Below are 23,422 nucleotides of genomic sequence, written 5' to 3'. Positions count from 1 at the left end.
AGATATCAGGGTTGGTGTTTTCCAGTTCGTAGCTGTACCCTGAACTGTGTTGATGCCGCCCACGTATATATGTTAACAAGATAACTGGTACTCAGAATTGTTTATATTTACATGTCTGGAGCCTACCAGTTCTCAACAAACAGGAATAAATATATATTTGATAAAGAATTATTATTTGTAAGAATTGGTTTAATAAATGAATGAAAAAAAAGCAGCCTTTTCTTCCCTCAACATTTTCAGAATAATTTTGTGACATTCTTTTTATCAAGGATCAGTAGGATTACTTCTCTCACCAAAATGTAGGATAGTATTCAGTAAATTTAATATTTTTGATATGAAATCTGTACAAATAAATGAATGTCCATATATAAATACACAAACAGGGAAAAAAAAAGGATCACTTTGTAAAAATTGAATTGGAAACAAATAAACATTGACATACAGGGACAACTTCTGTCTAGGAAGGCTTTATGAGTACAGAAACCTGTATTCAACAATTTTAGAGATAAGTGATAGAAGTAAGAGATCATAAATGCCACTCCACAAGCTGCTTTTCAACCCTAAGTGTTAGTGTTGTATACAAGGAACTTGATATACAAGGCACAACATAAAAGTTTATTGCTTGGAGATTTTCATACAATATGTACAAAAAAAAGAACGAAACTTGTCTTGAAGTTTAATGAGCTGCACACGTTCAATGCTAACATAAAGTAGTAGACTGAGGGTCTGCAAACTATTTACATTTATACAAGTTGATATTCCTATGTACATTCAGTTCTTATCTTGATAAGATAGTCTGCTCAGATGAAGGAATGTCCTTGATAGTTGAAAACTATCCGTAGTTAGTATAATGACAAGTGGAACTTGTAGAAACTCCGCATTAGCAGAATACTAGAAGGAGGTGTAGAACTTGCAAGGAACTTGCGTTAAGATTCATAGATAGCAGAATGCTTGGATTGAAGTCGGAGCACTTGTAGGGGACTTGTGAGAATGGCAGAATGCTAGGGTAGGAGGCTCGATGGTGCTACGGGTGGCAGGATGCATGAGGCAATGTCCTGTGGTGAAACCTCCCGGTCAGAATTAGTCCACCTGTTCAGAACACTTATTTAAGAGGGTACCTCCGTGTCTGACTTGCGGTGTAGTCTGGTCGTTGGACACTGTGAGAGTGCCTGGAGAGGCGGAAATGTTGCTCAATATATAGCGCTGGCTGACGTCACAGACGATTATGTCAGCGCACTGCAGTCCACCTCGTGGTCTCTCAAAACGTCGATGCCAGGCGGGCTGCGGAGCTTGCAGGCGTGGAGGACACACACAACACCCTCCCCTCCTAATTACGCCGGTTCCGGCGCAAAGCGGCGACGGCGCTGGCTGCAGCAGCGATGCTGGGCTGGAGAGTCGGCCGTGTCTGTTGTGTTGTCCGGAGCCTGGTATGGGCGAAGGAGCGTAGAATCGTCCTGAAAAGAACCCATGGTGATTAAATGGTCCAAAGCTCATTCTGCAATGGATGTCTTAGATGTGACAAGGGAATCAACAGAAGGAGATGGACGATAGCGAAGGCGGATCTGGTCCTGGTGGCGGCAGATGCATTTTTCGGAGGTCTGGATGTCGTAGAGACGATGGCCCAAGGTACGGCAGATGATACCAGGTATCCAGGGAGGATTGAACTTGAAAGTCCGGACATATACTTTGTCGGCGGCGTTGAACTTTGGTTGCGAACGCTGCGGCTGGGCAGAAAGAGGCTGCAACAAAGAAAGCGAAGTTCGATGAGGTCGTCCATGTAGCTTGTGAGCTGGAGTGAGGTTGTCGGTCCCAGGCATAGTCCAATATCTACCTAGGAGTTGTAACAATGCCTGATCCTTAGTTAAACCTGAAGATACAGCTTTCTTCATGCATTTCTTGAATGTCCGGACAAAACGTTCAGCTTCACCATTAGATTGTGGGTGAAAAGGCAGAGCCAGAATATGCCGAATACCATGAGTACAGAAGTTCTGGAAGTTAGTGGCAGTAAATTGAGATCCATTGGCTGAAATGAGCACTTGAGGTAAACCTTCAGTAGTGAAAATCATCTGAAGTGTGCGAATGGTAGCTTCTGTAGTAATAGAATGCATTTCTACGACGTAAGGAAAGTTGGATGGAGAATCTATCACTATGAGCCACATAGAGTTGAGAAAAGGTCCAGCCAAGTCTATTTGTACTCTTTCCCAAGGAGAAGCAGCAGGAGGCCATGGAGCAAGGTCAGATGACGGTGCGTTCTAATGTACCTGACACGGGTCACAGTGGCGGATGAGTTCCTCGATGTCGGCGTCAATACCGGGCCAATAACAGTGTTGACGGGCGAGTTGCTTGGTGCGTGATATTCCCCAATGACCTTCATGTAACAAGTCAAGAACTTGTTTATGCAGACTAAGTGGGATAACCACTTGGAATAGGGTGCCTGTTTCTAATAGGATTACTCCGGCACGAGTTGTGAGACGATGCTGAAGACGATGATAAGGTGCAAGGCTGGTAGGAAGCTTGTGTTGAAGAGGCCAACCGTTGCGGATATAAGTACGAACTGTAGCTAGTGTACTATCCTTATCAGTCACTTTGGCGATGCAAGTAGCGTCAATGGGAAAACTGGAGACTGTGTTTTCAAGTTCAATGTCTAACTGAAGGCATTCAGATTCTTGAGAATCGAAAGTAGTATAAGTACCTACAGGTAAGTAAGAGAGAGCATCAGCATTACAATGCTGGGATGTGCTATGACAGGCAATCTGATAGGAGTAGTCAGAAAGAAATAGGGACCATCTCTGAAGTTTCCATAGAGAATGTTCAGGGATCTTATTACCAGGATGGAATAAGTGAACAAGAGGCTTGTGATCAGTGATTATAAGGAAATGGTTGCCATAGAGATACTCGTTGAAACGGCGAATACCAAATATAATAGCTAAGGCTTCTTTCTCTATCTGAGAGTAGTGACGTTGATGTTCGTTGAGTGTTTTGGAAGTGAAGGCTGTAGGACGTTCTTGTCCGTGACGATCCTTCTGGGAGAGAACAGCGCCGAGTCCATAATCAGATGCGTCCGTGGCGAGAGTGAGGAGCTTACCGGGCTGATAATGAGTAAGCTCATGGACAAGGGCCTTGTTGATGATCTGCCAGGCATGTTGACATTGCTGAAACCAATGAAATTTAGCACTTTTCTTGTGTAAGGCATTCAGAGGATCAGCTACTGAAGCGAAGCGTGGAATGAACTTGTTGTAATAGTTCGCTTTTCTGATGAAGGATTGTAGTTGTTTGATGTTCTGCGGTGCGGGCATGTTGACAATGGCAGAGATGTTCTGTTCGCTAGGTCGAATGCCATTCCTATCAATGATATGACCTAGGTATTGAACTTGAGGTTGAAAGAATGTGCACTTAGAGAGATTAGCACGTAGGCCATTTTCCTTCAATTTGGTGAGGAGCAGGCGCAGATTATGCAGGTGCTCTTAATGATCTTTGCCAGTCACAAGAATGTCATCAAGGTAATTAGCACAACCGGGAATGGAGGCGGTAAGCTGTGCTAAATAGCGCTGGAAAATCGCAGCGGAGGAAGAGACACCGAAAGGTAGGCACTGGAGCTGTAGAAGTCCAAGAGGGGTATTCAATGTGAGGCACTGCTTGGATTCTTCATCTAAAAGTAGCTGTAGATAAGCTTCTTTGAGATCCACTTTAGAGAAGAACTGTCCACCGGCTAAACGGCGAAATAAGTCTTCAGGACGGGGAATCGGAAAAACGTCGGTTTCAATCTGAGAGTTGATTGTAGAGCGAAAATCACCACAAATGCGGATATTGCCATTAGCTTTTTTAACTACGATGAGTGGAGTAGCCCATTTACTGGAATTGACGGGAACTACTATACCGGCTGCTATCCATCTCTGTAATTCTTGCGTAACTTGATCCTGAAGTGCAGTGGGACTGGACGTGCTTTGAAAAAGCGAGGTTTGGCTCCTGATTTCAGCTGGATATGAGCTGTGTAGTCCTTGGCTGTGCCTAAGGTAGAGTCGAAAACTTCTGGAAATTGCTCTAGGAGATCAGTGACATCAGAGGTAGGTTGTAAGGCGGTGACTACATTGACGTTGTCATGTACATGAAAGCCAAATAAATTGAAGAGATCCATGCCTAGAATATTGGATGCAGTGTAGTTATTGACAACTAGTAAGGTAATGACCTTATGAATATCTTTATATCTTGCTGGAATAGTGATTTTTCCCTTAATATCAATTTTCTTCTTGTTAAAAGTAACAAGTTGGACATCAGCAGGAGAGAAAGACGGCGATCCTAAGTTGTGATATGTAGCAAGATTGATGATGGAGACAGGCGATCCAGTATCTAATTGAAAATCAGTAGAGTGATCTGGGAAAGCGATCAGAATGATGATCTTACTAGAATTTCTTGTAGGAAGAATGAGGTTGATTTGATCAACTTCCATGTCCTGTCATGTCTTCAGAATAGTTTTCTTCTTTGGATGAGTACGGGCAGGGTGGGACGTACTTTGACAGACAGTTTTGATGTGTCCTATTTTATGACAGCGGTCACAGGTGGACTTGAAGAAGCGGCAGTCATGGCGTTCGTGATGCTTAAAACATCCTCTGCAGGAAGGCAGGAGCTGAGGAGTTTTCTTAGAAATGCATGTCTTCGTAGAATAGCGAGAATGAATGGGAATGTTTGGAAGGGAGCAAGCTGACCTGGCGGTTCGAAGGAGCAGAGTGCTGGTGGGCCGTATGAGATATATGAGTGATTCATGTTTGGTAGCTATTTCAGCTGCAGTCTTAGTAGTCATTTCATAGACTGTGGCAATATGCTGTACCTCTACTAAAGAAGGGTTACTACTCTTGACAGCATCAAAACGAACTTTGTCTTGGGGAGTATGGAGAATAACCATGTCCTGAATGAGTGAATCAGTGTAGGGCTGCTACAACCATCCTTAGAACAGATAAACTTGCAACTCTTGGCGAAACCACGTAATTCCGCAATCCATTCTGTGTGAGTCTGTTGCGGCTTCATTCTACATTGAAAGAATTTATAGCGAGCTGCTACAATGTGGGGATCCTTAGCATAATGTTCATTTATGCGAGCTAGGAGCTGTGCGAAAGGAACTTCCGAGATCTGTTCTTCGGGGCTTAATTTCTGCAGTAATTCGCAGGTTGTATTTCCTACAGAACTGAGAAAAAGAGCTCGTTGGTGCTTCTCGTCCGTAATGGAGTGGCAGATGAAGTGCTGTTGAAGGTGAGCTAAATACACTGACCATTCTTCTTTCTCTGGCTCGAAGGCAGAAAAGGCAGGAACGGTGGGGTTCTGTGCGGATGAAGAGAGAGCCTGAATGGCTGCAAGCAATGCTGACTGCTGCTGTTGCATGAATTGCTGTTGTGGCTGCTGCAAAGCCTGCAATATAGCTGCTAATTGTTCCGTACTAGCCATGTTGACAGATGATACAGGGAGCACAACTTTTGAAACAGTGTGTTGTGGGACCAGCTGGAAGCGTGACCTTCAGTGATCACTTGGGAGTGAGAGAGAAAGAGCGAGCACAAAGAGAATGTTTTTTTTTTTTTTTTTAAATCTAAGAATTTCATTTTTGTCCGTATTGAACTGAGAATGGAAGATAGGAAACTTAAAAGGGTCCACCTTTTCAATACAATAAATGTTATGGTTTATTTACAACATATATTTACACTTGGAACTAGTTCGACGCTGTTTGGCGTCATCTTCAGCCAAAATGTGGGAAATAGGCTAGCATGTAGACATTTATATTATACAAGGCGTTACATTAAACAAAACACATCTTATGAGGAGATAAAAACAGGGACGAATATAGAAACAAATGAATCGTTGAGAAAGCAAAAGTTATACATATTAAAAATAACCTTAACCACACATCTATATAAATATTCGCCTTGAATGATTCCTGAATACAAAACGCACCCGCACACAGTTCTGAAGAGCCAGCAGGCAGGAACAAGTAAGGTGAAACCTTAAGAGTTCTTCTGAGAAGAGTTCATCATTTTTCTATGTTCTGACTAACTAATGAAGTCTCCCTTGAGTTCCTGATAAACATACACAACAGGAAATTCTCCTTCACTTTCAAATAGCTATAAAGACCACCGGTAAATTGCATTTTAAATATTGTGCAGAGACGTGAAAGCATGATCTTGAACATGATATAACTTCTTCATATAACCCATTTTTTTACACAAGGTGTTACATTAAACAATACACATCTTACGAGGAGATAAAAACAGGGACGAATATAGAAACAAGTGAATCGTTGAGAAAGCAAAAGTTATACATATTAAAAATAACCTTAACCACACATCTTGCAGTGCGAAAATATTTGCCTTGTATGATTCCTGAATACAAAATGCACGCGCACACACTTCTGAAGAGCCAGCAGGCAGAAAAAAGTAAGGTGAAACCTTAAGAGTTCTTCTGAGAAGGGTTCATCACTTTTTCTATGTTCCGACTAACTAATGAAGTTTCCCTTGAGTTCCTGCAAGATGTGTGGTTAAGGTTATTTTTAATATGTATAACTTTTGCTTTCTCAATGATTCACTTGTTTCTATATTCGTCCCTGTTTTTATCTCCTCGTAAGATGTGTATTGTTTAATGTAACACCTTGTGTAAAAAAATGGGTTATATGAAGAAGTTATATCATGTTCAAGATCATGCTTTCACGTCTCTGCACAATATTTAAAATGCAATTTACCGGTGGTCTTTATAGCTATTTGAAAGTGAAGGAGAATTTCCTGTTGTGTATGTTTATCAGGAACTCAAGGGAGACTTCATTAGTTAGTCAGAACATAGAAAAATGATGAACTCTTCTCAGAAGAACTCTTAAGGTTTCACCTTACTTTTTCCTGCCTGCTGGCTCTTCAGAACTGTGTGCGGGTGTGTTTTGTATTCAGGAATCATTCAAGGCGAATATTTATATAGATGTGTGGTTAAGGTTATTTTTAATATGTATAACTTTTGCTTTCTCAACGATTCATTTGTTTCTATATTCGTCCCTGTTTTTATCTCCTCATAAGATGTGTATTGTTTAATGTAACGCCTTGTGTAATATAAATGTCTACATGCTAGCCTATTTCCCACATTTTGGCTGAAGATGACGCCAAACAGCGTCGAACTAGTTCCAAGTGTAAATATATGTTGTAAATAAACCATAACATTTATTGTATTGAAAAGGTGGACCCTTTTAAGTTTCCTATCTTCCACAAAGAGAATGCACTGGAGAAACAGGTGCTGTGTCCATGCCGTGAAATGTTGGCCTGATGTCCTCAGTTCGAACTGGGAATAATGTCACTGCACAAATACGAAATGTTGGCAGATTGTTGGCGTGCCTAACTTGTTTCTCGTTGCAATATTGTGGATATGGCGTAACTACGTTGACTCGTCGCCAATACTGTTGGCGTGCCTTCCTGGAACTTTTTCCTCGTCGCCAATATTGTTGTCTTGGCGGTACTCACTGGTAACTTTTCCTCGTCGCCAATATTGTTGTGTTGTATACAAGGAACTTGATATACAAGGCACAACATAAAAGTTTATTGCTTGGAAATTTTCACACAATATGTACAAAAAAAGAAATAACAAAACTTGTCTTGAAGTTTAATGAGCTGCACATGTTCAATGCTAACATAAAGTGGTAGACTGAGGGTCTGCAAACTATTTACATTTATACAAGTTGATATTCCTATGTACATTCAGTTCTTATCTTGATAAGATAGTCTGCTCAGATGAAGGAATGTTCTTGACAGTTGAAAACTATCCGTAGTTAGTATAATGACAAGTGGAACTTGTAGAAAGTCTGCATTAGCAGAATGCTAGAAGGAGGCATAGAACTTGCAAGGAACTTGTGTTAAGGTTCATAGATAGCAGAATGCTTGGATTGAAGTCAGAGCACTTGTGAGAATGGCAGAATGCTAGGGTAGGAGGCTCGACAGCACAACGGGAGGCAGGATGCATGAGGCAATGTCCTGAGGTGAAACCTCCTGGCCAGAATTAGTCCACCTGTTCAGAACACTTATTTAAGAAGGTACCTCCGTGTCTGACTTGCGGTGTAGTCTAGTTGTTGGACACTGTGGGAGTGCCTGGAGAGGCGGAAATGTCGCTCAATATATAGCGCTGGCTGACGTCACAGACGATTATGTCAGTGCACTGCAGTCCACCTCGTGGTCTCTCGAAACGTCGATGCCAGGCGGGCTGCGGAGCTTGCAGGCACGGAGGACACACACAACAGTTAGGGACTGATTTTATTACATTCGCCGGCAATGAAACCTTCAAAATTTTAAAACCTTTCTTGACACCAGAGAGGAGGCTAATAATTTTTGCCATGCAGTACAAAATTTCTTCAGTTTCTCTTCCACAATTGTTGAGTAAATATGCCTTATCCGAGAAGACCCTGCAATAACTATCACATTAAGCGTGGGTGGACGAAGCATTTGTTATGTTGCTAATGTCACTGGTGCATTGTTTGGAAGTATCCAGCATGATATGAGATAATTTTGTGAATTCTGTACCTATTAGAGATGATGTAGATCAGGCTATCAGAGGTCTATAACTGCCAAGGATGAAAGGTTTCTGATCCTTCAAGTTTTGCATGATCGCCACACTACCATGGTCTAGGCCAGAAATCGTCTTGAGGCAGAAACACATGTTGCTATAAGTGATAGAACTGTAAGATGAAGACCTGTGGAAGCCAATTTGAGATCAGCAATACCCACAAATTGTATGCAGGTTACTCCACAGCACCAAGCAATGTGATTAGAATTTGTACATCAATACAAAAACTGGACTGTGAACCATTGGTCCATGATACTTTTAACAGATGAGTTGTGATTCTGTCTCTGGTCACCTCATGGTAAAGCGCAAGTAAGGGTTGAAATGTTGCTGATGGATTTGTTACTCAGGTGACATCCAATGACTAGTCCACATTTTAAGTCACTGAGCTCTCTTGACCGACCCATTCTACTGTTACTGCTTCTCTGACCCCCTGTGGGTGTGGGACGCAGACAAAGAATACACCCACGGTAACCCCTGCCTGTCGTAAGGGGCAACTAAGGGATGATCTTATTAGAACCATGAAACTACTTTTGATTAGTACCACCACACGGGGGAATACCAGTGTCGCTGTTACTTGCGCATAGTACCACTATGTTAGGTACAAAATAGGTTTGTGATTAGCAGCAGTAGTGTGTGGCTCAGGATGCATTTTACAGTAGCTGTGATTTGTACCCCTATATGAGCAACACCATGGGATGAGCGGCACCATGGTTCTGCCTTGCCTATGCTTACTACCCACTATGTGAGGAACACCACAGCATAGTGCAGGTCTCTGTGGTTAATCCACTTATGTGAGGAACACCATAGGTTTGCGTTGCCTGTATAGGTTTGCATTGCCTGTAAATAGCGCCACAGTGTGCGAAACACTGTAGGTCTGTGCTACATTTGCGAATTTCATTACCTGTGAATAGTACCATAATGTGTGGAATACCGCGAGTCTACGCTACTTTTGATTAGTACCACAACATGACAAATAGTATGGTTCTATTTTCCTAGCAATAAGTACCATTATGAGGGGCCGATGACCTGGATTTTGGACCCGTTTTGACTACAAGCATCATCAATTCAGTAGTGTGCTTTAGAAGCAGTCCCTTGGTCAGTAATACTATTATTTAACACTAGTTTCTGGTAATGTGGGGCATTGCAGGTCGGATCCACTGATTGTTTTAACTTCATATCCATCCATTCATTCTTCATCCTCATGTTTTCGAATCTGGTCAGTGGAGGATTATGGATTTTTAAATTGTCATATAATTTCATCTCATTTCGTACCATTAGGGGCTGATGACCTAGATGTTATGCCCCTTTAAACAACAAGCATCATCATCATCATCACTGCTTCTCTGCTGACAACACAATACTCCCTGCCTCCTTTTATACAATATAATGTCCAATAACAGATCAATTATATTGGTATTTCTGTAAACCTTTTATACAGGCAGGTCCACCTCTCGTGACATTAGGGTTCAATTCTGCATTACATAATAAGGGTATTGGGATACTTTTGATCAGGTAGTGTAGATGACACCAGGGTGATGGAGACAGAAAGAAAAAGAAGCATTCAGCATCAGCAACACACTTCTAATTAGGGATGGGAAACAAGAGTGTATGTCTCGAGGATCCTAAGAACTTCCCAGCGTCTTACAAGAAATGCCTCATAAGACCCTGGGAATATTATGTGTAATGAACTTCATTATTAGATCTGTACTGACATATGAGAACACTTTTCGAGAGATTTCTTGGTTCACTTTTTCAATACTAGTTGATATCCACTGAATTTAAATGGAATTCAAGTCATATTAATTAATGTAGCACATGTTCTGTCCTCCTTTGGACCATCCTAAGCTACAATTGACAGTATTACATAGTTAGAAAGTCCCATTCTTAAAAGATATACAGGGGCGCACAGCTGTGAGCTTGTATATAGGAGATACTTGGTTCGAAACCCACTGTTGGCAGCCATGAAGGTGGTTTCCCATTTTCACACCAGACAAATGTACCTTAATTAAGGCCACGGCCGCTCCCTTCCCACCCCAAGGCCTTTCCTATCCCATTGTCGCCATAAGACCCATCTGTGTCAGTGCAATGTAAGGAAAATTGTAACACAACCAAAAAGATACATGTGGAGATTAAAATATCTGCACAAAAACATAACATTTAAAAAGGAGAAAACAAATTGTCATTGTCTTTCTTTGTCTTGACACCCACTGTTCATCTGAGTAAAATACAGACATGCCATCATGGAGACAAAATCCTTACTATTGTCATAAAACACGCGCTTAATCCAGACACTAATTACTGATTAAGATTAACAGTGAGTGTCAAGACAAATAAAGAGATCTTTATTTATAAAACTAGGGAAAGCATAAGTAAGAGGATGATTTTTCCTTGCCTAAGAGTTCCTCAGCTGGGTTTTGTTCTATTTAATATATTTTTGCATATTATCAGTTATTCTTGGAGAAATCTTCCTCGTGAACAGTCAAGATTTTCTTCTGAAGATGCAGAGCAAAGTTCTATGCAAAATGTGAAGAATTTCACCTTGTTTTCTTGACACAGCATAAGCCTAAAAAGCCTATATCGTGTCTATAAGTACAGGCTGTGAAAGCATCAATGGTAACATTAATATTATCATTTTGTTAATATAGCCTAAACAAAGAAGACCCAATATATGGTACGCTAAATGCAAGATGTTGTATAAAGATGATGTGTATGTCATACAACAAATTAAACCAAATTAAAAAATAAATAAAACAGTTTTAGTCCTGTCTTTCCAGAGAAATGTTTGTAACATGTGATTCATACATATGCACAGAGATTGCAGCACTATTCACTTTGATTTGAGAGGTGTTACGAGATTCTCCAGATTTTGGTTGCAGGCCTTGAGACTCTTGAGTGAGGAGAATTCCCATCCCTACTTTTAATAGACTTTTCTGTAGTGATAGAAGAAGAATGATGGGCATGACATGAGGACACAGACAATCAGACAATAGATAAAGATAAATATAAACCATTAAATTCATTAAGCAATAAATATATTTCATGTAGTACAGAATGTGACAGTACAAATAATACCATATTTTAGATATGCAAACATGCATTATTGCACAAAATTTTGATTGTGATTGTATGTAGCAACACCATCGAAATAAAAGGAAATCATATTTTGAGCAAATCCTTATTTGGTGAGAGTGAAAGGATGCACACTAATTCTGTTTAGCAATAGACTTTATGGTTATGGCAGCCAGTAAGCACAGAGAAGCTTTTCAGACTTGATATGGATTTTCGATGTTGATGTGGTAAACTGGTCTCTTATGTATTAAATAATAGCAGTCCTTTGTGGTTGAAAAACATGTTTATGTTTAACCCTCTTGGAGCCAAGAGCCGATCTGGTCAGTCGCTCCCCATCAGCTGGAAGAGGCCAGAGCTCCACCTCCACTCTACTACTGTAAAGTGCCAGGCTGTTTTCAGTGGAAATACATGTATTTAAAAATTCGCGTATATCTACCGCTGTATAGCAAATACCGGCATGAAATTTTCTACATACCGACTACGTAGAATAAGAAACTAGTTCGTAGTGATATAAAGAGTCAAAGACGTTTCATTGTTGATTTATAGTTGTCGAAACGTTTATTTTTAGGAAGAGAAAAATATTTTCGCACTTTCTCTCTCAATATCTACTTTTAAAAAATAATTTACGATACAAAAGAATATACGTAATTATGTATAATGTATTTCTAAATACAATTCTATAGAATAACTAATTTGAATGAGAAAAATAAAAAACATAAAAAATAAAAATTCAAACATATGTCACTAGTAAAAACAAGACAATTTTACTCACCGATAAAATTCGCGTTCATGTATCGATGTTTGGGAAATAGCGACAATAAATTTTCTACGTACGGACAACACAGTATTAAAATAATTCTGAATTATTAAATAAGTAAAAAATAGTAGTTGATATTATAGTTTTTGTTTTCAGAAAAACATAGTTTCTTGTTTTCGGTTGTAGTATATATTAGAAAAATAATTTTACAATACAACAGAATTTACGAAATTAAGAAATGTATGGCACTAAAGCCGTGATTTGCTTTGACCTACTGAGCGACCGCTGCTCAGTTCGGTACCTGCAGTTTACGAGGTGAATCATGGTCAGTGAGATGGATCCTCTCAGTAATTATTCTTGGTTTTCGAGACCAAGGTCGCCCTCTCACCCTCAGATATCTCCTCAGTTGCAATCACTTAGGGTCACTTAGATTGAGTGAACCTCGAACCAACCCTCAGGACCAGGCGAAAATTCTTGACCTGGGCGGGAATCGAACCCATGACCTCCGGGTGAGAGGCACGCATGCTACACTTGGCCCGCGGAGACCATCATTTAAGTAATGATAGAGGATTATATGTGACTATAAGGTTTAGCAGAGAGTAAGTGAAAAGTAAATTGAAGTGTGATATGGGCCGAGAATCAGACGGTAGGGCATGTTTAGGTCCAAGAACTTCCTTGAAGGAGACAGGAGGTTGAGGAATGTTGTCGGGTTCATTGGGACAAATTTCCACAAAATGTTCTCCAGAGACATCATCATCATATTCGTAATCACTAGTTTCATCTACCACCATATTCAGAGTAGCTTTAGTGCTGCTAGACACAATTAAATGTCTCTTCTTTAGCTGCGGTGATTCCGCGGACGTGCCCGGTATAATTTCGTCGCTACTCTCTGAACTAAATTCCCTATCGCTATCCGATAAGTAATCAGCGTTAACTTCGCACTGTTCTAAATACTGCATTAATTTATTTTCATCAATACATGCTGAAAAATTATCACATGAACAACATGCCATTTTCCTGTCACAAATCCACTCACTGCAAGGAGCAATCTCTTACTGACCGGTTAGCGGTATTTGTAGACACAGGAAACGACTCTTGTGAAAGGTATAACACCCTCTTAGAACTGCCAAAGCAAGGCCAGGCACACAATAACGTGTAGCTCCTTTACTACAGGTTGTAACAAAAGTATGCACGTCACTATAGGTTGCCTCAAAATTACATATATCACAGAATTTTAAGCCGGCCGATGTAATCGGCTCTGGCAACTTCCGACTGGATTGTTAACAGCCGACCAGATCGGCTCTGGCAATTTAAAGGGTGGATGCTCGCACTACCGCCTGGCACCAAGAGAGTTAAAAATACTTGAATTAAAAGCTTTACAATCAGCATTTTTTCCATTTATTTTTCATGCCAACTGTTAAAAATTATGTTTTCTTTTGATATCAAATTACATTATACTGCTAAAAGAACTCATGATACCCTTGAACATATCTGTTAAGCATATTTTTCTTTAAAAGAAAGTATAATAAATGTGTACTTATAATAGAACATGACAATTGTAGTGAATTAATACACACACTTGAATAAAGCATAATATCCTATTATCTTATACCATGTGAAGTACTATAACTGTAATAATATATTCATGAATTCACACACCATGGGGCCCTTAGCTATGTCTGGCATTGCTTCAATTTACTAGTCCCAACTGACCTAACTTGGTCAATTCATGTTTCTCTTCTGATGCTGACAATGTCAGGTTTGGCAAGGTCTTTTATAGAACTTCCTTTTGCTGATATCCTTCCTCATTTTTTATATTGATTAGAACAAAAAGAAGTGGTTGCCGTACTTCCCCTTAACTCGCCAGTGGTTGCTATATGAGCAAAATGCTCACGGTCATTGAAAATCATCTGCTCTTTTATACAGCATGTAGTTTCGAACTTGAGCCCTGATGTACCTTCGCACTGCAGTTTTAAGAGAAGGATGGATGCATTGAAACACACATCTGTGACCTTGAGAAGGGACAGGGAGGGAGGAATTATCAGCGACCGTCAACAGTGTGCATTTTGCTTCACACCCGACCAGTCATGTTGGCGCTAATTTCTGTGTATGTTATAGTTTCGCTATTGTTGTATGTTGTTTCATAGTTAAAACAGTTATTTGCAACTTATTTTATTAATGTGTTGTGTAATTAGTGCATGACAATAGCTTCAAGTCGTGGCATTTTAGCTTGGTTTGATGAAATTCCTAGTGATCGACTCGAGGGCGAAAACAGGGACTCGGACTGTGAAAGTGAACACAGTGAACATAAAACGGATACTGAACCGTCCGAGACAGAAGATTGTGCTGATGGAACCATATCTGGAGAGCAATCTGTAGCTGGCAAACAACAAATGTTGGAGGTAAATGAGAATCTCATGTTTAGTGACAATATTTATATAGGGAAAGATATGGTGACAAAGTGGAGCAGACACCCACCAAGAAGAAATTCACACTCACGTACTTGTGCTGTAAATATAGTGACTCATCCTCCTTGTTTAAAAGGCATTGTGAAAGATGCAAACACTATTTTAGAAAGCTGGTAATTGTTTTTCCCAGATTCAGTTATAACCATTTGAGATTTATAACTATTTGTAATTTTATTTCATTTGTAATTTTTAGTGTTCTTTATAACAATTTGAGATTTATTCTTATGTTCATTTAATGTGTTATTACATTTACACTTGAAATATGTTTGTATTTATTATGTAAACATGGCATATCATACCGTGAGCATTTTGCTCAATGTGCGACCACTCGCGTTACTTTCATCTTAGCGACCATTGGCGGGTTAATCATGTCTCCACCATCATCACAACCTCCCCCAGAGGGTATAGGCAGCATATATTCCCTGCCTGCCATAAGAGGTCACCATAAGGAAAACACCCAGGAGTTCTCTACTTAAGAGTATGAGTTGGTCATCATGGGGCCCCTAGCTGAGTCGTACATAGATTCCACTTACTTGTGCCAGGCTCCTCATATTCCTATCCTACTTCCCTTGGTTAATATTAGTTCTCTTTTTTCCCTTTGTGAGGTGTAAAGCATCTTTAATTTTCATGTCCCTCTTAGCCCTTTCCTTTCTATTGCTGATAGCTTCATTCTTCAAAAAGTTGAAGACTCTTCCATTTTTCACTTTTACTTCCTCTTAGAACACTAATCATCACCACCATCACAGCCTTTCAGCAAGATGATGCACTATTCATGGAACCAACTAAATAACTCAAAACTATTTCCCCAGTACTACACACATTGAAATGCATGATATATTTTTAGTATAACTAAGTTCAACTACATGTGAAGTGCTTTGTTCAGGTATGAATGTTAAGTGTTTATCCTTTATGAGTAAAAATTACCTGACACCCACCATCCAATAATTTGGTCTCTTTCCTCTGTAAATTTTCTATTTTTGTGAACTTCTATACCATATAAAATGTGAATAAAATTTAAAATATGTTTTCAGATGTTACATACACTAACTTGGAAATTTACTTGTTTTTTCTGTTATAAATATTTTTTTATATACCAAAGAGAGCAGGAGAGATATTGAAATATTAATTTCTTTGTTAATCTTCCATTGGCCACAATACTTATTGCTGCATAGTTAGGCCCAATATATCTGAGAGATACCATTTATATTTATAGCTCTGTACTGTCTGAAAATCTTCCTATTTGTGAAATTTTATATTTAATTTATATTTTGATATTCCTTATTTTATTTTTCAAAGCAATATACAGTGAAATCTCTGTTCAACAATTACCAATACAATGATAATCCCCTTCATAATGATAAAATATTCCAGTCCCAGTATTAATTCCATTAATTCAATGTAAAGTTACACTTGTTAATGATACATCTCTTAATTACAATTGACTTTTCAGACCCCAGCGATATGCTTTCCTCCTGGTGCTATGATAATCTGAACACAAAGGTAATTAGGAACATCTGTTACTGTAAAATGAAGATTTCACTTTACTATTGTGAAAACATAACAAGCAAAAATGTTTATAGCTGTGTACTTACCCGAGGAGTGAGTTTGTTGAGTAACTCTGAGAGAACTCTGCAGCTACAGGATTCCAGAAAGATTCAGGTAGTGTGCATACCAAAAGGATTTAAATGGCAGTATTGCAGCTATTGGATAGCTGCTTAAAACTAAGATATCCCCTTTGTTATCTCGTTTTGACACATTGTTATACATTCCAAGGACTGTTTCAACTGTAGCAATGAATCTCAATGCAATTTGGTCTTTTGTGTTTTTTTCCTGTCTGGGAAAGTACTGTCATATCAGATTTCATTAACTACAGTAGTTTACAGTTATGGAGTGCTGCATAGTGTGAACAACAATTATGTGTTAGAAGTTATAATTATGTGGTCAATATGCATGAACTCTTTTGGATATTAGTAGGGTACTGTCATTTTATAATTTTTTAAAGTGTTTCTGTTGTCGCAAACCTCATATTAAAGGGAATTAAATGATATGGCAGGTAGTTAATGTAATTCATTTTCAGATGTTTTTGTGTTCACAAAGTAACATGAGAACTCATTATTCTAAATCCTTCTTTATAATGATAACTCCCCCTAAAACAAAATTTTTTTCTGCATGGTATCCCCATATCAAAGATTTCACTGTAGTACAGCACAGTATAATTATGTATTGAAGTGATAAGTGTGCATACTGCAGGCAGCAACGGAAAAAAATACAAGAAAAAGGTAATTGGGCTGAATTACAGTTACCACCGAGCGAGTTGGCTGTGCAGTTAGGGATGAACAGCTGTGAGCTTGCATTCAGCAGATAGTGGATTCAAACCCCACTGCCGGTAGCCCTGAAGGTGGTCTTCCATGGTTTTCCATTTTCACACCAGGCAAATACTGGGGCTGTACCTTAATTAAGGCTACGGATGCTTCCTTCCCACTCCTAGCCCTTTCCTATCCCATTGTTGCCATAAGACCTATCTTTGTCGGTGTGATGTAAAGCAAATCTATATATATATAAAATAGCTTGTCCTGACTGACTGATTCATCATCGCCGAGCCAAAACTACTGGACATAATGAAATGAAATTTTGGGCATACATTCATATTAAGATGTAGGTGCTCGCTAAGAGAGGATTTTTGGATATTCCGTTGCTAAGGGGGTGAAAAGGGGGGGTGAAATTTTAAAATGAGTGCACCTATATCTCAAAACTTTAAAAGTTTACAAATGTAAAAATTGGTATTTAGAATCTTCTTTGAAAATAAGGAAACACGTATTTTTTTGTTTTCAGAAAATCCCAATAGGAGGGGTGAAAAAGGGTGAAAATGGGGGAAAATGTGTTCAATGCCCTTAATCAGGATACCGGTAGTTATATCTCAGAAACTGAAGATATTACAGACCTGAAAATTGGTACTTTTGATCTCTTTTAAAAATAAAGAAACACGTATTTTTTTGTTTTTGGAAAATCTAATTAATGGGAGGGTGAAAAGGGGGTGAATTTTTAAAATTAGTGAATCTATATCTCCAAACTTTTAAAGTTTGCAGATGTAAAAATTGGTATTTAAAATCTTCATTAAAAATAAAGAAACACGTATTTTTTTGTTTTCGTAAAATCGCAATAGGAGGTATGAAAAGGGGTGAAAAAGGGGTTGAATGCCTTTAATGAGGCTACTTATATCTCAGAAACTGAAGATATTATAGACCTGAAAATTGGTGTTTGGGATCTCCTTTAAAAATAAAGAAACACGTATTTTTTTGTTTCTGCAAAACCCAATTAATGGGGGTAAAAAAGGGGTAATATTTTAAAATGAGTGTATCTATATCTCAAAACTTTTAAAGGTTATAGGTGTAAAAATAGGTATTTAGAATCTCCATTAAAGATAAAGAAACACGTATATTTTGTTTTCGGAAAATCCTAATAGGAAGGGTGGAAAAGGTTGAAAAAGGGGTCGAATGCATTTCATGAGTCTACTTATATTTCAGAACCTGAAGATATTACAGACCTGAAAATTGGTGTTTGGGATCTCCTTTAAAAATAAATAAACACGTATTTTTTGTTTGTGGAAAATACAATTAATGGGGGGGGGGTGAAAAGGGGGAGATTTTTTAAAATGAGTGTATCTATATCTCAAAACTTTTTAAGTTTATAGATGTAAAAATTGGTATTTAGAATCTCCTTTAAAAATAAAGAAACACGTAATCTTTTGTTTTCGGAAAATCCCAATAGGAAGGGTGTAAAAGAGTGCATACTGGGTTGAATGTCTTTCATGAGGATACTTATATTTCAGAACCTGAAGATATTACAGACCTGAAAATTGGTATTTTGGATCTACTTTAAAAGTAAAGAAACAGGTATTTTTTGGTTTTTGGAAAATCCAAATATTGGGGGATGAAAACGGGGGTGAATTTTTTAAAATGAGTGTGTCTACATCTTAAAACTTTATAATTTACAGATGTAAAAATTGGTGGTTAGAATCTCCTCTAAAAATAAAGGAACACGTATTTTTTGTTTCCAGTAAGTCCTAATAGGAGGGGTGTAAAAGGGTGAAAAATGGGTTGAATGGCTTTAATGAGGATACACATATCTCAGAAACGAAAGATATTACAGAACTGATTATTCGCATATGGGATTTCCTTTAAAAATAAAGAAACACGTATTTTTTAGTTTTTGGAAAAGCCAGTTAATGGCGGTTAAACAGGAGTGACAAATTGAGGTGAATTTTTTGAAAGACTATATCTACAGAATATCTTGGAATCGTAAAATGTTACAGACGTAAAAAGTGGGTGTAAATCTCCTGTAAATGTAAAGAAATATAGGTTATTTGTTTTTGGAAACTCTACTTAAGGGGAACCCAAAAGGGGTGAAATTTTTAAATGAGAATTTTTATGGATATCTAAAAAACTTAACATGTTACAGAAGTGAAAAATGGTATTTTTTATCTCTATTAAACATAAAGAAACGTGTATTTTTAGTTTTCGGAAATACCACTTGGGTGGAGGGCGGGGGGGGGGGGGGGTAAAAGTGACTGAAAATGGTGATGAATTCTTTTAATTAGGCTACTGATATCTCAAAAATGAAGATGTTACAGATGTGAAATTTGATATTTGCAATCTGCTTTAAAAGTAAAGAAACACGTATTCTCGGAAAATCCAATGAAGGGGGGGGAGGGGAAGAATTGAAACATTAGTTGACTTAATTGTATGAGAATACATACATCTAATACTAAAGTTGTTACAGACGTGAAAATTCATATTTGGTTCTCCTTTAAAAACAAAGAAAAAGGCGTTTTGGTGGGGAAACCATCTTGGAGGGCGGGAGTGTAAAGGAGTTGAATTCCTTTCATGAGGACACATAAATCAAAAACTGAAGAAGTTAGAGTAGTGATAATTGGTATTTAGAAGATCCTTTACTATTAATGAAACAAGTATTTTTTTGCGGGAAAATTCATTTAGGGGGAGGAGAGATTATTGTGAAATGAAGTGAAAAAAAGTAAATTATTTTTATGTGGATACTTATATCTCAAAACTGAAGGTAATAGATGTGAACATTGGTGTTTGGAATCTCCCTTAAACATAAAGAAACAAGCATCCTTTCAATTCTTTTTCGGGGGGGTGGCTGTAAATAAACTTAACGGCGGTGGGGTGTAGAAGGAGGTGAGACCAATTGATTTTGCTGTTATTAATGTACTTATAAGGATCCTCCATTGCTCAGGAGGCAGCGCGCCGGCCTCTCACAGCTGGGTTCCGTGGTTCAAATCCCGGTTACTCCATGTGGCATTCGTGCTGGACAAAACGGAGGCGGGACAGGTTTTTCTCCGGACACTCCGGTTTTCCCTGTCATCAGCCATTCCAGCAACACATAATAGTAATAATAATAATAATAATAATAATAATATTCCGGACCGTCGTCAAATTGCGGACTGCGATGGAAACGGCTCCTGGACGGGTAATGACTAAGAATGCAGTCCGGTCGCGGGTTCAGTGCCGCCAAGGCACCCAGTATGACAGCACGCCGGATCTCCTGAAGGATTATATCCGTATTAAAAATATTATAAGAAAAGATGGCAAAGATTTACGGACCCAACTGACCTGGAGGAATACCTGAGCCTAACCCGGGAAGTTCGAAATCGATTGCTGGAAAGGAAGATTTAAAAATGGGAGGAAACGTGCCGTAAAATAATAGATCGGAATTTTGGTGGATTCTCGCAGAGAACGAGTCAGATCGCGAATTTCGGCGGATTATATATCTAAAACAATAAGCATTCAATTATAAATTTCAGTATAATACCGTAGCGAAGCACGGGTATCTTGCTAGTTGTAAAATAAAAAAAAAAAAAATTTACCATTCCCTGAGATTTGTTTTACTCAATTACAATTTACAAATTACTTTTTCAACAAGTAATTAGTATAGTTACAGTTAATTGCAAGTACTTTACAGAACGCTAGTCTTAAGGAAATCACTGACATTTTTTTTTTTTTTTTTCTGCATGGGACTGGAATACTACAAAGTTTGCAAGGAAAATGTTGAGAATATTTATATGTATGCATATGACTCTGGCTGAGCCACCATCAAGTAGCACCACCTACACACTATGGTTTCTTTTTCCATTCTGACACGTCATGATTATAATCTCTATGTCTACTGTTTTCACTGTATCCATCTGTGATTTACGTATGTAAAAAATTGTGTCATTCTAATATAAACCGCACTGACCTTATTACTTTCCAAAACATCGTACCTTTCCAACTGGTTATAGGCCCAGGATGCGTGTTTGGAAAGTGATTAAATGTGTAGTGATAAAATACACTGAAAAATAGACACATGGAAATATCGTTACACTGTCAAAATTTGAATGAAGATACCACCTATTCAATACTAAATATATGTTGTACAAGATGTTAGTTTTGCACTGGTTTCGACACATAAGTGTGTCATCTTCAGCCTAAAATTGCAAACTGGGCGAGTAACATATTATATTACTATAAACAATATACATATAATGTGATATAAAATACATATAGTGACAATTTCACACTTACAAATGGAAAGTAGGTAAAATATATGGTGGTATGTTGCAACACATTACAGGTGTTATAGTCTATTGTGGTTGTGAAACTGTTACACATTCAATGTTGGGTTGATGATATGTGAGTTTAAAATCTTGATGTACACATTAAAATGTCGAAGTGAAATTGAAGTCCACTTCTCTGTTGATATCGGTGGAGATATAGGTCAAAATCCAGTAGTCTATATGATTAACAAGGTCTTCTGATAATTATTTATTTATAGCTGGCACATAACAGGTGGTGGGTTGAGTATGGTTTTAGTTAGACTAAAATTGTCTCAGAGTCCACATCTCTTCTTCACATAACAAACATCAAGCATGCTGCACAAGGCTTCACTATCCACATTGAACTGAGACAATTTTAGTCTAACTAAAACCATACTCAACCCACCACCTATTATGTGCTGACTATAAAAATATAATTATCAAAAGACCTTGTTAATCATTTAGACGACTGGATTTTGACCTATATCTCCCCCGATATCAACAGAGAAGTGGACTTCAATTTTACTTCGACATTTTAATGTGTACATCAAGATTTTAAACTCACATGTCATCAACCTAACATTGAATGTGTAACATTATCAACAGTTTCACAACCACAATAGACTATAACGCCTGTAATGTGTTGCAACATACCACCATGTATTTTACCTACTTTCCATTTGTAAGTGTGAAATTGTCACTATATGTATTTTATATCACATTATATGTATATTGTCCCGCAGGAGTTCTTTTATGTGCCAGTAAATCTACTGACATGAGGCTGACATATTTGTGCGCTTCCAAATATCACCGGACTGAGCCAGGATCGAATCTGCCAAGTTGGGGTCAGAAGGCCAGCGCCTCAACCGTCTGAGCCACTCAACCTGGCTTAAACTGTCAAGATCGAGTACTTGGTTCAAGGACGATGGTGAGAGGCCCCCCCTACAAAGAGGTCATAGGTGCTCTTATGTACCTATCAACTGCAATGTGGCAAAGAACACTGGCAAGCAGCAAAGAGGGTACTGAGGTACCTGAAGGGTTCTTCTGTCATGGGAATCACTTTTGGAAGTGATGCCAGTAATTTAACTGGCTATGTAGAGGATGATCGGGCTGAATGCATCAACAATCGCAGATCATACACTGGCTTTGCATTTACAATGTATGGCGGAGTCGTATCTTGGGAATCCAGGAAACAACAGAGAGTGGCATTGTCCTCGATGGAGACTGAATATATGGTCTTGAGTGAGACTTCAAAAGAGGCAGTGCACTTACTACAACTAGCAAGGGAGATAGGCATTAACAGCATATCAACTGTGCAGCTATATAATGACAACATTGGAGCTCCGAAGCTTGCTGGAAATCCTGTTTTCCACTCTCGGACTAAGCACATTGATGTGCGACATCATTTTGTATGAGAGGTTCTTTCTTCTGGGGACATTCATCTCAAATACTTGTCAACTGAGAAGATGCCTGCAGACATATTAACCAAGGGACTACCAAAGAATAAGCACTGGAAGTGCCTAGAATGTCTGGGTGTCAGAAGACTGAAACATTGAAGCTGGTTCAGCCTTGGACAGGGGGTGTTGAGAATATTTATATATAAGTTATTCATATGACTCTGGCTGAGCCACCATCAAGTAGCGCCACCTACACACTACAGTTTATTTTTCCATTCTGACATGTCATGATTATAATCTCTATGTCTATTGTTTTCACTGTATCCATCTGTGATTTATGTATGTAATAAGTAGTGTCATTCTAATATAAACCGTGCTGACCTTATTTCTTTCTGAAACATCGTGCCTTACAACAGAAAAAGTATTACTTATTTATTTGACATTAAGTGGGTGAGATTAAACATGACACCTTGGATCTTTTCCCACCATTTTTATTTTAGATAATGACTTTTAGAATTTCAAATAATTTGCCATTTACTTTGCAAATAAAGTCATTATTTCTTTAGAT

General features: G+C 38.5%; 1 protein-coding gene across 1 annotated transcript in view; it reads left to right on the top strand.

Annotated features, from left to right (window-relative positions):
* Positions 1-217, top strand: part of LOC136876163 (short transient receptor potential channel 5) — an 89,276-nt gene extending 89,059 nt beyond the window's left edge. The window contains exon 10 of the mRNA XM_068228132.1: positions 1-217. This exon is cut by the window's left edge and continues 309 nt beyond it. The gene's annotated coding sequence lies outside the window, so the exon portion shown is untranslated.
* The last annotated feature ends 23,205 nt before the right edge of the window (positions 218-23,422 follow it).

The sequence above is a fragment of the Anabrus simplex genome, chromosome 1, assembly GCF_040414725.1.
Source record: "Anabrus simplex isolate iqAnaSimp1 chromosome 1, ASM4041472v1, whole genome shotgun sequence".
NCBI classification, from domain to species: Eukaryota; Metazoa; Arthropoda; class Insecta; order Orthoptera; family Tettigoniidae; genus Anabrus; species Anabrus simplex.
Note: the sequence above shows the minus strand (reverse complement) of the source record. Positions and strands in the feature narration are given on the sequence as shown.